The sequence below is a fragment of the Varroa destructor genome, unplaced genomic scaffold (genome assembly GCF_002443255.2).
Source record: "Varroa destructor unplaced genomic scaffold, Vdes_3.0 BEIS01000004.1, whole genome shotgun sequence".
Lineage (NCBI taxonomy): Eukaryota > Metazoa > Arthropoda > Arachnida > Mesostigmata > Varroidae > Varroa > Varroa destructor.
In genome coordinates, this window is record NW_019211457.1 from 39,387,112 (window position 1) to 39,403,114 (window position 16,003).

At 48.6% G+C, this 16,003-nt stretch overlaps 1 protein-coding gene across 9 annotated transcripts in view; it reads left to right on the forward strand.

The window, feature by feature from the left end:
- Positions 1-16,003, forward strand: part of LOC111249422 (uncharacterized) — a 195,007-nt gene that overhangs the window by 65,254 nt on the left and 113,750 nt on the right. For 8 of the 9 annotated variants that reach the window (XM_086989104.1, XM_022803281.2, XM_086989101.1 and 5 more), the window contains one exon: positions 4,092-4,136. The exons of the other annotated variant lie outside the window; for it this stretch is intronic. The gene's annotated coding sequence lies outside the window, so the exon portion shown is untranslated. The remainder of the gene's footprint in view (positions 1-4,091; positions 4,137-16,003) is intronic. 9 annotated transcript variants of the gene reach the window in all.

The window sequence follows — 16,003 nt, forward strand, 5'->3', positions numbered from 1 at the left end:
CGACTAACCTTCTTTTGCATTCCTCCTAGTGCGAGCGTAGTCGCAATAGCTAGCGAGCGGCGGCCTCGCTTGGCAGCGCTTTCCACCGCTGGCGATCCCATCAGCTTCAAAACTTCACAACCCCCAGCCTCCGTTTCCCCCTTGTTGGCACGTCGTCTGTAGCGTCGAAGCGGAGAGGCGCTGCTTGACTAGGTCTGACGAAGAAGAGTTCAGAGGAGAGAGCACTCCTGCTGCTTTGCGTTCTCGACTACTACCGCTGCCAAGGATTGAGGGAGGTCATAGAGCGTGGTGTGGGACGGGCCGACGACGAAGGCATTCTTCATCATCGTCGGTTCCGCTACTCACACATAACGAACGAAAACACGGCCGTCCACCCGCGGCCATACACACCACCAGGCATACACTCATACACAGCCGAACCCAAAGCGCCCCCACGCTAGTCGGCTAGCCCAAGCAATCAATAGAAAAATAGGGGCAATTTTAGATCTGGAATGAGTGAGGACCAATAGTTCAGGCGAGTCCGGGTAGCACATACCGTCGATCTCATAGTTAAGTATGGAAGAATTGCTGAACCTTGCCCTATTTGCTTGGATTAGCAAAGTCAACAGTTTATACCACTTAGGCGAGATTATCGTTTTTCTGAAGAACTGAAAATTATTTTAATCATTCGGGAGAATTTTTCCTGGTTAAATAACTTTATCAACGCAAAATGATTGTGTTGTATAGAGACAGAATAGATCACATATTCTGCATGGCATTAACCGTCTACGACGACCGTCAGCCGTTTTAATGAACCCTGAACCGCGCTGTAATTGGCCTTCAGCGGAAGCATCAGCACTAGGAGGGCGCGATTCTTTTAAGTTGACAAAAAATTCAAAATACACCGGCTTGCTTACCAGGCAGTCAGGCTGGGCAATCGTGAACCCCCACATATTCTTACTTTAAAGATATAGCTTAATTGTCGTAATCAAATCACCACCCTACCAGTATAAAAACTATAGCTAGGTCTCGACGCTGAGAAGCTTCATCTTTAGTGAAGAGCTTATAAACAATATCTGTCTAGCAGCCACGTTAAGTAGTGCACACAGGATTCAACTCATCAGCAACTGCCGTTACTTCTTATAATATAAGTTGAATGTTTGCGCGTGGAATCGTCATTGCCCTCGATTTGCTAATTGCGAAAATGAATCGAATCACACTTTTCGAGAACTAATGGGCTCCCGTATGTCTGAAGCGCGCAAGCAATGCTAGAGAAAGCAAGTCAGCTCGTAGGCACCAATAAATGGAAATGTTTGACAAGCCTTGAATACCGCAACCATTGATGGTCCTGAATCCCCTTATGGCAAGAGCGACGCAATGGGTCGATGAAGCGATAAGGACTTCGATGTGGATTCAAAGGGGTTGAGTTCGCCAAAGAGAGGCCTCTCTGTTTGCAGGAAGCTCATCGAACGTGCGATGCGCCTCACAAATAGGAACCCACACGCACTCAAAAATACCCAGAGGCATCATTGAACTCTGGTCTCTCCCGATGCTTCGTTTCGACAAGGTTACTGGCTCTTCATTCTTCAAAAGTCAAGTCCTCACCCCTCGTGGCTTTCTTTGCTTCGATCGGCTCCAATACCCCTTCCGTGCATGCCGGCTAGTAGTCTTACGCTCTCTCTCACCTTATGTGTACCTGTATACACGAGACGCGTGTAGGGCGAGCTTACCAGCGACGACGACCGCTGATACGACTACGATCCAACTACTAACGCGACGATGCAAACGGCGTCGTCTAACCGTTCAAGAAACCGACACGGACAGACAGAGTTTGCTAGAGACCGCGCTGTCTGTCAAGCTGCCTTGCTGCATGCCGCATTGTCACTTGTTTCGGACGCTTGGCAACCTCAAGGCGACCTCATGAATAAATTTTGCTTTTATCGTGTCATTCGCTCCGGCTTTCGCTCTATCTTGCTATTTCTTTCTCACTTATCCTGCCCATGGCTTTCCCGCCGGTGGCAGTTCTTGCTCTGTGCCTCCCCTTCTTTCGTATCTTACGGCTTCCTCACACGTCGCCCCGTTTCCCGTCCGGTGGTCGCCCTTATCCTCGCCCCCATCCTCGCTCTCGTCGTGCCCCGCAAGTCGGTGTGCGTCTGTGGCCCTGTATGTGGGAGGCTGCTCGCCACTGCCGCCGTCGTCTGAGTGAGGCGTAATGATTCGACTTTCTTCATTTTATATCTCACCCGTCGACTCCCCATTCCGTCGGTCGCTTGCTGGTTGCCAGCCTCTTTGCTACCACGGTGGCATGCTGGTGCCGCTGCTGCCGATGGTACTGCAGACTGGCTCAAGCTTCGGTCCACACACTTTTAGAGGCTTTAAGCTTCTTCTTCTTCTTATTTTTCTATGGGCTGCTTCCTATGTGGTTGCTGTTACTCCAGCCAGGGCTATGCGCACCGGTACTACCATCGAGATGAGAGCGCCGCGACGATGCCGTTGACGAAGATAGGGAAAGCAGTCGCACCATTAACACCCTCAGAGAATCCACAACCCCACTGGCAGCACTGCACTACTGGCACACGAATGCAACTGCCGCTACTGCGGCTACCCAACTGTCGTTTCTCGTTGACAATTGCGCCGGCGGTGGCGTCTCTGAACACGATCTCAGTGCTCATGAGTAGAACTATATGGTGTCTCGGTCGGTGCTCAGTAGACGCCTATGTGGCTGTGCTGTTCGTCGTCTGCTGCGTATCTTTGCGTTGAGCACCAAGTGCACTGGCATAACCACCATCGGGAACAGGCAACCAAGACGATTATAGCAATGAAGCAGACTTTGGAGGCCGGTTTCGGAAGCAACCGTAGCAAGAAAGGCAGCAATGATGGTTGTGATATGTCGATACTAGGCTGGTACTGCTGACGCTGCCTCCGTTGTGAACGCTGAGTGCTGTTACGAGTTTACCGACAACGACCGGGTGACGCGCTGCGCACATTGGGATGAGCACGGTCTAGGCGCCGTTGCGCACTCTCTCACTCTTTCTGTTTTTCGCTCGCTGGGGACAGACAGACGCACACAATCAAAATAGCACATTTGCATCTGCGCCAAGTCCTTTTTCGAGCCCTTGTTCAGCCGAAGTCTCCTTCTTGTCCTTTGCTCCGACTAACATTCCCTTTACCCGCGTCCCGTTTCGTGGGCTCCCCGGAGGCTGTGTCGTGTTTAAGGTACTAATGCATTTCAATGTAGTGGATTACGGTCGGACAGGGGAGACCGAACGGTTGGAACAGACCGACGATGCGCGGCGGATACGAAAGACCCCTTTCGCCTTTCGCGTAGTTATCTGCGGCTCCATCGGCGTATGGCTGCTTATTGCTGTAGCAAACTTTTGCAAAACTGGTTCGCTTACTTGCAGACTGACGCCTGTAGGGGTGGCCGGCTACTAATGGGGCTGAAAACATGTTTCTCATCACACGTTCTTGAAGAAGCGTTTGCCAGTCGCAGGCGACAACGAGCAGCTCCCCTACATTTGCGGCCCCGGCAAGTTCGTACACTTTCTTGAACCGTTAGAGTTTGTTTTCAATGGTTGGTTTTTTTTAAACGATTTCTTAGATCATTTGAAAAGCTGTTCCACATACGCTGCCTAGGTATGCTTTTGATAAAGCCTCGGAAGGACAAAGGAAATGCGAGGAAAAGACGTACGCGTTTATGGCTAGCGCAGTTAATTGTTAGTTTATTAATGCAGTACTGCATTAGTACCGAGACAATGCGCATATCGTACTATGACGAAAACGACCTGCCAGCATGCAGGAGAGAAAATGTGCCGTCGCTTTATTTCCTCCCTCCGCTTCTCTAAGAAAGCCGCTATCTTGTGCCAAGGCGATGCCCCTGTAGTCGCTGTCCGATCACATGCTGATCCGCGTTGCCGGCAGTGCTTGGACGAGCAAGCGACAAGCTAGCAGAATAAGGGTGTGATAGCTCACATAAGCAAGCATAGCGCACAGCTTCTTGTCTTACAGAATCAAACCTGGCGAACGTCGAACACTAGCTGCGAACGCTACCGATACCAATCCATATGGCAACACCCCCTAACAAGGAGTCTTTTCCTTTTTCTCTCTTACAGAAAAAGGAGCTACACGAACCGCATGCAGCTGCTACGCGAAAAAAGGTAAGCAGCTATATTCCTCCCAGGACCTTATCATAATGTATATTGTTATCTGTACAGAATCACCGGAAGCTGCAGACATCCTCTTTGCTCTCCTTTTCCTTGGGCAAAAGGAATAAGAAAAAGAAGACATTTGTGCTGCTGCTGCCGCTAGCGGCCATAGTATTCCGCAGTCTTCTTCCGCAAATCCTCTTTACAAGAAAGATCGCAGCAGCCGACCTGAAGAAAGAGCTGTGGTCCTCAATACAGCCAAGCCACGGCCAGCAGCTCACCATCAGTACACTGCGTTAGCCTCATGACGGGCAGCAGTTTCTGCTCCTTTTTGTTGGTACTAGAGGGGAGCAAGGCGAGGGATTGTGGTCGACGGGGGAAAAGAATCATACTGTGTATCTGTTTGCACCTCGCCTAGCTCGTCGGCCCTTTATCCCTTCCACCCGCTCTTCAAGCCCCTTTTGTCCCGTTTGGTTGTCCGGTTCCGACCAATACGCACTGCCTGTCTGTCGGTTTCCCACTGGCTCCCAATGGCCCTAGCCCCCAGCACAACGTGACGGCAGCGGCGGTAGTGGCTGTACAAGCAGAAAGGGCAACAGCCAGCTAGAGCGTAGCTAGCGACCGCTGGCCTGAACCATGATACTACCGTACTTATAAAACCACCGGAACTTACACTATTCTTTTCCTCTTGCTCATCTACAACTCTGGCTTCATTCTCAACTCCGGCTTCATGCGGCTGAAGCCATCCTGTGTCCTACTTCGTGTCGCTAATTCACTACGGAACCGCATGGGACCTGTGGCATGATAGCGATAGTCGTTGATGTATGTTTCTCCTGCGAAAATAAGGTGATCTCAGTCCGGTGCAGGAAAAATAACTAGGAAACAAAACGCGTAGATATCTATAAACCATATTTGGTATTGCTAAAAAGCTTTTACATGTCCTTATACGAGATGTGTTCGACTACACCAGCGATACGCATTGTATGTGGCTAACAATTGAATTTGATTTCTTCTTGTCTTAAAAATGGCCGAACAGTGACATCAAATAGAAGATCTGTACCGTTCCACTAAGTAACGACAGCCACTATTACCACTTGAATTGTTAGTACTAGCTGTCGCACCCTCTGTAGCAGAAGCAACGTTTAGAACTCATTTTACAGCATCGACTGTCAAGCTTTATGGATACGGGCGTGCGTATTTATCTAAAAAGATCCGCCGCCGATATTGCTACTATTTGTAGCGTGTACTATTCGGTAGTTGGAATAGATGTGCCTGCCTGTCCGTACTGTTCCATCGTTATCCCCGCCTCCTTCGTAAGGCGTCTTTCCATACGCGAAAGAGGTTGGTGTGCCACCACAGCAGCAGCGGTGTTCCCGCCTTGATAGTGAAAAAGTTCGCCGTGCTCTTCTTGTCCCGTTACGTGTCTGGTACGGGGGCTCTCCACGACTCTTGCCCACCCGCTATCTTCTAGACGCTACAACCCGTACCGTCGTGTGTATGTTATGGGGGTCATGAAACAGGACTTTGGCAATGACAGCGGTCTCGGCGGCGGGAGCCATGGCGTAGTCGTCGAACCATCCAATTCGTAATTTGAGGTTGCTTGCTGCTCTGCGGTACACGCCAGTGATGGGCAAGTGGCCGCGAACGGTGTCGGTTGTGCCGTAGCTGCATCGTCGTGTGTTGAAGGAGCGTCTCTCCAAGAGTTGAAGAATAGATTCCGCCGAGCGGAACTGCACTCTCTGCGCTGCTGCTGCGACAACAACAACGACAACCACCACAACTATTATATTTGGTGGTGAAACTCTTCGGCGGTAACGGTAGTAGCGACTGCGGCAGCGGGCGGTCGGTCGGTTTAAAGGCGAACAGCCGGCCAGGGAATGTCTGCTCGCCTGCTTACTGACTAGCGCTTGCTCGTGCTATTGGTACGAGTGCAACTCTTGTTCGCGCGAGAACGCCGGGTCGTGTCGGTGGGCAAAGAAGAACAGTCTTCTTTGATTTGTTCGTCACTCCCGTTTTACTGCTTCTACTAACCGACTGCCTGGCCGACCCTTATTCTCCTTTCTTTAAGTCGTCCCTGACGCTCCCGCTTCTTCTTTTTCTTGTCAAAGTTCGCATTGTCCCCTTCCACTACGACTGGTTACAGGCGAGCCCACCGTTGCCGCTTGTCGACCCTATTTTCCGCCGCCCGTACGGCACGTCCTGTCATGTGTAACCCTTTTGTCAGGCATGTCGTTGTAGCACTACGAGATGCCGCACTGCTTCTTTTAGTCAACGACTCTACTGCTGTAGGCACCGGCACCACCAGCATTGGCACCAGCATCACTAAAGCACCACGGCGTTGGCGCACACACAAAGTCAATCCCAACTTCGTCTGACAAGAACCATAACCAGCCACGGAGGGCCGCCTGCGTCTTTTTTCCGGGATGCATCTATACTTTGTTTCGTATGAGAGCTTCGAAGCGGGCTTTTAAACAAGACTATTGTGTATGGTAAAGTTATATATAGTAATATCAAGTTACGGGATTTCGATGGAAATATTCGTAGCCGATGTTCCTCCGAGTGAATAGCGACTACGGTTAACAATTTCTTTCTTACTGAACCTATAGATTAGTTTAGTTTTAACCCAAACGCTAATTTTCATTTCGTATGGAGAGTAAGAAATATCCTTGTTTCATATCGTAGTGTCCCCTATGCCACTGATTCTCAGTTGTCTCCAACTCACTTCAACGCTAATACATACACGCTAACAGGCGCCGGTCCATTGTAGAGTGAACTGCAGGGCTTCTCGAAGACCTGCGTCCAGCTGCGCCTGTTGGATCGAGAATTTACCTTGAATTGGCGTTGCAAATAGCTCGCCGCTTGACAGCACTAGTGGAAGACTCGGAAACGAGAGGGGGTGTCTTCAGGCCTTGAGGAGTTCGGGTGGTCCTCTGACGCCAACCAGAGACTCCGTCTATCCCCAAGTGATTCCCATAGGCCCTGTGGGCAGCTGTGCCAGCTTCGAGCACTGATGTAGGAAGGTACGCAAAGCCAACGCCGACGAGAACGAAACGCCCCATTTCAGCACACACAACATAGAGCACCGAGCTTTTCAGTTAGCAAGGTACGTAGCGAAGACTGTAGACCCAACATGACCAGCCCAGCGTTGGCCCTGGTGGTCTGTCAGTCGGTCTGGCTGTATGGCTGCTTCAAGCGCCTTCCTCGCTTTTCTCTTCTACGGCCCGCTTTCTGCCTTCGTTCAGTTGTGTCCCCGGGGACGCCCTATTTCGTCCCAAACACGAGCATGACCAACCTGGTCCACGACCAGCCGATGTAGATCCAACCAACTCGCCAGTTTGGCTTCGCTTAGGCTACTACATTTGCTTGGCCTGTCCTGTCGATGTCCCTGCTTGCTCGTCCTGCGCTTCTCGTCCGTTTCTACCTTTCCTCCGTCCCCGGCCATTCGTAAAGACGAAAGGGAAAGGTGGCCAAAAGGAGACAACAGTTGGCCGCTAGGCAAGCAGACGGTCAGGTCCGGCCGATAGAGTAAAATCAGACAGCGACGACCGGAAGTGAGGAGGCCAGCGAAGAATGTTCGGTTGACGTGCCCGCATATTACCAACCCATAGTCGCCAACTGGTCAAATGTCCGCAAGCAGCGGAACCCAAGGAAACGGGTACACCAGGAAAGCAAACGCCAAGGAGGTGGCGATGTATACCGACGTTGCTGGAATGGGATTTTATCGGTGCTATCGCGGTCGGGCACATTGGGCCGACTGGGCTGGGTCGCGATAGGCTTTCTGCATGGTCGAAGTATGAATATGGAGTTGGTAAAAGAAAGAGCGAGAAAAGACGGTGACTCGTCCTATTCGCCATGACCGAGCGAGACCACAAGAAGTCGAGAAATTGAATATGTGGGTATGCGGAAGATCAAACAAGGTACCTCGCTCATTGAACGACACATAAGTCCGTAAGCTCATATGCAGGCCTTTATGATGGCGACGCTCAGACACAGAGTAAAAACGTCGTGCGGTACCAAACGACTATAGTTTGTTTAACAAATAATATATACCAACGCAGGGCATTTCCCTGGCGCTGGTACACAAATGCTTTTCGAAAACCCGACCCTACATCTGTCAAAAGTGTAACTGCTGCAGTTATCAATGCGTTGGCCGGTTTCCCTAGCCGAGAAGCTACCTCATGCTCACGCATACTGTCGTAGCATGCGGCTTGCTTGCTGCGAAGTGGTAGCATCGCTGACTTGGGTGGTGCTTCTAGCAAGAGTCTAAAAGCTAGCAAAGGGCACTTGGAGTTCGGACGGTCCCTCGACGCGTTCACGGAGGAGCGACCGGAGCTGAGATAGCAGTCTTGCCTTTTCATAATTAAAGCCATTCATTAATCGGGAATAGAACGAACAAAGATTAGACTAAGGCCTGTACGCGCTTTGGCTTGCCGTAATGATGCTTATCGCTCGGCCTCGGCGAGCTGGACGGACGACCGGGAGATGCAGCCTGCCAAAGCCTGGACTGGTTCTGTGTCGCTTTGTACGGACCGCTTCGTTGTAGCCCACTGTCCCACTGCCGACGAGGTTATTTTGGTCGTCCTATTTCGCCACGAGCGAGTACGCCACAGCATCGCATCAACCAGCTAGGGCCACAACCACCACAGCGCAACGACGTAAGGTAGCAAGAATGCTTTTCACTGCTGAGAACCTTTGCAAAACGGAGAGCTATGGGGTGCGAAGAATGAGAAGCACGACAAATTCAAGTCAAAAATGACATTATCTTGCCGATAGCGCTACCGCGTCTCCTTGTTGCCTACTCATTATGGAAGGACGAAAGGATTAGCGCCGACTCGGCATGAGGACGGCCAGGCCCGGTCCGGACAGGAGAACGCAGCAACAAACGGTTAGGGAAGGAGCTTTACTAGCGCAGGATTATGTCCAAGGTTCGACGCTGGTGGTTCCATAAGCCTCCATTGGTGAACTGGTCCACCAGACCGGCTGAAAATAAGAGACACCGAACTCCAGATGACCCTGTCGTCCGATAGAGAAAAAAGAAGGCCAATGATGTGTTTTCCCCTCTAAGATTTTGACTCGAGAAGCGCTGCTGGGGCGCTGTACTCGTAATATACTCTACCGAGCTTTTGTTAATGAGCCAACGGTCAAGTTTAGAGTTCTTTCTCGGACGTCGAAACTTAGCGAGTTTCATTGGGATTAGCGTTTTCTATAGGCATTGTTGTACAGTATGAGCATATGTACTTGTTCCTACGACTGTAAAGTTCAAATACTACGATAGACAAATGAATTGGCTGACGCTACACGTAAAATGGTCGGTGCTGTGTTGAAGGCCACAATCATACGTAGATTATCATCTCTGATATTAAAGTAGGTTATTTAGCACTATCTTTCACGCAGTATAAAGACTCCAGTGTTTTCAGCCAGTAAAGACATAAAGGCATATATTATACGTACATGAGAAACAAGCCTACAAATAGTCTAAGATAAGCTGCGTCGTAAAGTTCACTTAAGGGGGTTAGCACAACCAAACTCCCTGTAACCTCCGCATCCTGCACTCGTCATGCGGAAAAGTTTTTTCCACACCCTGTTGACGGGTCGCTGTATTTTTTTGAGGTATACGCGCCACGTATATAAACGACAAAACATACGAATCGTGTCTCGTTTAAACATTTTTCGGTCAATCGACGTGGACAAAACAAGACAGATGAGATGGTGCTTGCACCTCACTCGTTAAGATTAACTTTAGCTCATACGGTTCGATAACTTTTGCAGTCTTCTGCTGTTGCTGCATTTTTACTTATGTCCTCGAAGCATATACTTCACTTGCAATGATTCCGCTCATTCGCATCAAACGGCAGCATCATACACGGCGTTGTCTACAGAAGTCGTCAATACCTCCTCTTTGGTTAAATCTACTATGCTTAGTTACCGCGCCTGCTCAACCCAGGTAGTAGATTATTTAGCCTTTTGTTAGCAGTTAACAGGCCGTTAACTGCACAGTACTTAAACAGCTATCTGGGAATTGTATGGGTCTTCACCGTTCGTTTATCCTCCGAGCGAGGTCCGCTGCTCCGCCTGTAAGCCCGCGCTCGGTTCCTCCTACTCTAATCCAGCAATTAAGGGCTCCATTAGTTGTGATCTATCGACGTCGCCGGCTGGACATCGACTGAGTTCGTATGCGTATGTGTGTGAGTCTATGTGTATCTGCTTCTAGCCGCAATCATCCACCAATGAATGTGTCAGTGACTAACACCCTGCAACCTCATTTTCCCAATAGCCGCTGTCGGCTGTCCACCACCCGTTTGGGGTTGACTTTGCCTCTTCGGCCGCCGCCATTCTCTGTCTAGTCGCGCTCTCTCCGAACGTCCGGGATATCAGCTCTGTCCGCTCCGGAAACTGGAGACGGAAGCTCAGCCTTGCCACTTCGGATGAGTCGAGCCTCGACGAGTCTTCATCGATGACCGACCCGGCAGGGCTCAGTCCAACTTAACTTGGTCGCATCAACTCTTCGTTCCAATTTCTCTCCTCCTACGCCCCCTCTCCGTCATACCCTCTCGATCTCTGTACAACTACTGCCAAGCCGTTTCACCCCTGTTCCTCCTCACGGCCATCCGTCGGAGGCCATGCAGTATCAGCGCTCGATGCATTGGAGCTCCAGTGTATCTCAGTTTTAGGGAACTGGGAAATGACGACCCACTGATGCAACGAGTGACGCCATGAGACAGGTCGAATGAAAGAAAGGAGAGTCTCAAAGCAAACCTACGAGCTTTTCCGGATGATGGAAACGACGAAAAGGGGTCAATCATCATTAACCATCAATCAGACCGCAATATCTTGCCACTCGTGGTCACTCCATCCTCCCTGGTAGCCCTACTGAGACCTGGTCCCGCCGATGCCGATCCCATAACCTAACCCGATCACCACACGTCTCGTCTAGGCTTATGCTTTCCACAGCCCAGACTTTATAAGTCCTCGATCTTCGTTGTACTGCTACTAACCAGTGCCATTGCTTCTATAGTTCCCCACATGCACAATATATCCAGTAGCTCAGAAAAGAGCTGCCCTGTAGAACTAGCGGGAACTGATTGGTTTACCTCAGGAAGTGGAAATCGGTGGCAGGCAGGCGAAGTTGGTAACCGGTAGGTGAACAGTATAGTCGAGGGGTAAGTATGCAGGGGGTGGCAGTAGTAACAGTGATGGTAACTGTATACAAGAAGTGCCAAAAAGGAACGTCGGGACAGGCAGGAAGCAGATGGTAAACTGCTTGATCTTATCCCTCTTTCGCCTAGTAGAGAAGAATGAAGAAGATACAAGATCGAGTAGGAAAGGTTTACTGCTGCTGCTACTGTTACCCCTGGCGTTAGTCGATCTACTGGGATATCTATCACACGAGCATTTAGGCAAGCGTCCGAAAAACAGCCAACTTGGCTTAAGCGCAAAGCCTATGAGAATAAATCGGCTGGAAGTGAAAAGCTATAGGTGTCATGTAGTTCATGCTTATATACGCAGTTCATAGTAGATTACGTATATACGATAACACATCGTCAATGTAAAGTATTATAACGGAGAACTATTACTCGCACGTACACGTGTCTGCGTTTCGTTACGTATAAACAAAAGGGAAAAATAATGAATTTCCGTTCTCACTCGTAAAATGTGGTATCCGATAGTCGCGAAAACACGAACGACTACGTTCATGGTTTTCCTGTGGGCCTCAACCGCGTGCTGCATATTAACGTAATGATTAATATGTTCTCTGGAGAGCGCTCAAAGGGCCATTTAGAGGTCCGTAGGGACTCCGTAAAGTCTGTACAAATGCACACGTGAAGCCATAGCGAGCTGTGAAGCACTTAGGAGCCTTGCATCTATCGGTGTGCTCATGTCTCCAATTTTAGTATATCCCATAGATTCCGGTCGCAGCGACGTATGGTTATATATGTCGTAGACATATATAAGTTGACTACATCTTCACGATGCTAAGAGCCATTGCCCACAATTCTACCTGTGTATGTATATATTTACAGCAATATTATAATAAATGTATAAAAATAAGGTTGAAATCAGAGAATTATTTTAGAATGAAGTATCTAATTCGAATCTTGTAGAGTATCTTTGCTGAGCGTCCCGTTAGTTCATTGCGGTGTAGCATGAGAAATTACACGATTTATTTAGACATTGTTTGCAACATATAACTATAAGCTGTGCAAGCCTTGACCAACTGTGCTGTCCCTTTTGGTATATGTGGATAAATGGAATCAGTTCGGGAACTTCTACCCGTATTGCCGGGCGAGGGATTGGTAACTACAGCCACGAAGGCGAAGTAGCGCCTGTTCCGTGTATAGGATGCATCTAGCACAGCGGAAACCGTTCGGAAGCGCCGGTCCGATAGTGAGTGGCGATAAGTATGTCGTCTAGACGACAGCTCTTCGGCTGCCTGCCTTTCGATGAAGTTGTAGCCCAAAGGACCCCGGGATGTCTTGCGCGATATGGGGACCGTAGTACAAACATGAGAGTTTGCGGCAGATCTCATCTCTTCTTTTTCAAAATGCTTGTTCCCTCCGCCGTGTTTGTTGCTGTCTCGTACTGGCTTTTCGATGGTCGGGACCGCCTAACGCTTTGCTAAAGTGCAATCCCAGCAGCAAGTCTGTGGAGATACTATTTGGGGTTGCGTGGTGGCGGCCGGTCTGCTGCCAGCAATGCCTGTCAAAGAACCAGCTTTTCGTACAGCGATTGAAGTGGTCCCTAATTCATCGGATGGAAAAAAGTGGAGAACTCGACGTCTTCAGCTGCGTTCGGTCACTCATTTACTGATAGCCTTCTCTTATGGCCGTTGCCGAGCACAAGCTTGTCCTTCTAGTGCCAATGAGAACGAAAAGAAGAAGCGCGGAAGGAAGCATTATAAAATCCTCCGTTAGGCGGCACTAGCATCACCCATGGTAGTAACGATGCTTGGCGCTTGGGGTCGCACTTGCGTTCGCAGGCTCTGATGTATGCATCAGTATCTTGGCCGCTATGCGTTGTTGTTGCTACTCGCTACAACGTCTATTTGTAGTCTATATAAATGCTGGGATCCTTTTATAGAGGACTGTCTTGATCTAAGCTTTCCTATGGCCCATTCTGTGTTGAATTCTCCATGGGCATAGCGCGTCGACAATCATGGATTGTATATGTTTCATCTACTGATGATTTGAACTTGGATATTGCTAGAGAAAAGCATCAATTAATCATCTTTCATATTATATGATAAGCGTCAACACGAAACACGTGATTCATAATTATATACTGTGTGCCCTTGTTTATCTTCAGATATTTTCAGTGCATATCATTAACTCGATCACAAGATTCGTTGTATAACTGGGCCATTTTACTAAAAAGTCACTAAAACATTTAGCTCATATGGATTAACAGAAATTTTCGCTCTTTAGAAGACCATTATCTCTAAGAGAATATTTCCACATTGAATTGCAGCACCCTTGGCAACTTTCTATCATAACTTAATTTTTCATCTGGGTTTAATTATCTATGGCAGAAAAATATTTCAGCAACTCAATAGATTTAGGAGTTACCAGGTTTCATGGGCCGAAGTCGCGCATCGTCAATATACCATGTGCTTAATAATTCGCTTTCCTCCGCTCCTGGCCATCAGCTTCTGCTCAGTGATCTTATTAATAATCCAAAAAGCAAAGTTTCAAGATGAGAATAACTCACTGCCAAAAGGGCGCAAGCATTTATGGTAACTTGCTCATAGCGATAGACCTCAGGATCCATGTTACACCTGTGCGGACTGTCGCGACGCCTGATGTAGCCAATTTCCTAAAACGCACTCCCCCCCCCCCCCCCCCCAAAGTTCCTCCTGTGTTTGACGTGGTGAATACCGAAACTTATGCATAGCATCTGGTTAAATTTCTTCAGTTTATAGCATAGCCCCTCCGTACCCCGGGAGCACAGACTGTGGTTCAATTACACCTGCAACCTTGCCCGGAAGGGCCGAGTGGCTTTTTGATCGATGCTGATGTACAGCCTGAGTTCTACACGTTGGCCTTCTTTTTTAAAACGATTTGTCGCGAAATGTGTGCATCAGAAAGGTGATAACACCTTAGACAGCCTTGAAGACTCGCTTGATCACCGATGAAGACCGGCAACCATACAACTCGCTAACGCGTCACAGCCGTTCGACCGTTTGCCCGATTAACTTCTTGGTCTTCACAAATCACCTATCAGAGATGTTTACATCAAGGTATACAACAGCACGCGTGGTATACCGTCGCAGCGTGTGAAGAGGGGATTCCAATACAATGCGGTACCCTTCAATAAGGTTTCACAGTGCGGAAACTACTGCAAGGTCTTAAGAGCATGCGTACTAATAAGGCCGTCTGTCTACAGAAGGTTTGCAACAGGTATCTAGCGTGGGTCCTCGTTCTGCCTCAGCGCTGGATAACATTAGTAAATAATCGCTTACATACTGGTGTACTTCTAGCTTAGTAAAGAGACGCTATTTTCTTAGTGATTTCTAAAAGAAAAAATGACCCAACTCCGCCGTCATCATGACAGGGGCTCCCGAACGTTTATAAGAAACTGCTTCCCGGCGTGCTAGTTAACGGAATGGACTGCTATTTAGTTAGCGTACCCACAGGTTACATCCCAGCAAAGCGATATAGGTTTTAGAAAGGACACTCCACAGAGCATCCTAATGGCCGACGCCAAGAGAGCACTAGGTTACCCAATGCGCTACGCGCGGTATTTGTTGACTTTAAAGAAGTCTTTAATTCGGTGCCCAGTGGCAGTGTTAGGCTGACGTACGCTGAGGTAGGTGTCCCTATGAATATACTCAATGTTCTCGCTACGATTCCACAGGAGAACAAAACAACCAATGACGACGTAGTGATCGAACTCCTGCCCTTCATATAGAAAACTGACCCTGCTCAGAACAACAACCTGAGACCACTGAGGGCTGAGGAAATCAGTAGAAATCATCTTCTATAAAGGTGATTTAGTAGTATATGATTCGAATGCAGCAAGCTCTACACACGGCAGTTACACATTCAGGATTAACCGTGTACATTATCAAGACGTAGGCGGTGGAGCTCAAAAAGACAGCGGCTACTTGTACCTTGTACCGCGCCAGTCGCCTCTTGTTTATGTAAACTAGTTTCTGTGTTTAGAAGTTTTACTGCGCGTGTCACCGAAAGATGCAGGAAGGCAGTGTTGGCCACACAGGCGGTCAGATTATCTTGTTGCTTGTCCCTTGCACCCGTTCTTAACTTGTTCAATTTCAAGCTAGCTCCTACCGCAACGTATTAGATGCGCGTCTTTTGGGAATATCTAACAGTTGAAAATCTCGAACAATTAAATCGCGTCGAAGCCACCTTCCTCGAAAGAACACTAGAACTGCACATAGTGACACAACATCGTCTCACGTATCTCCTAGGTTACTTGCCACTGCTGTTCGAAAGCCTACGTGGTCGCAGCTAGCTCCAAGTAACGGGAGCCTTTGACACTAAGCTTAGGAACTGGAAAGAAATACAGAGATTGATGCGGATTTTTTGCGTCTGGTGTAATTAGGAAGAACAGGTGGAAAGACACGAACGGGCTAAACGGTAAATGCTTCACCGTGCATCGGTTCCGGTATAGACTGTGCTGGAAACCTGGTTTCCACGAGCCTAACAATACATGTAAGCGCTCTAAAAGGTAGGGAAGCTGTGATAGATATCATGTAACTCGTTGTTCCTTGGTACCATCTTTAGGTCATCAGACAAATCTCTTGAATCAGTTTCATAATCGCGACAAGATCTGTGTAGCTTATATGAAACGAATTATTTCGAATGGCTTTATATACTTACTCTTCTATGTACCTATTGTGCTATCGACTTGTATATATATAT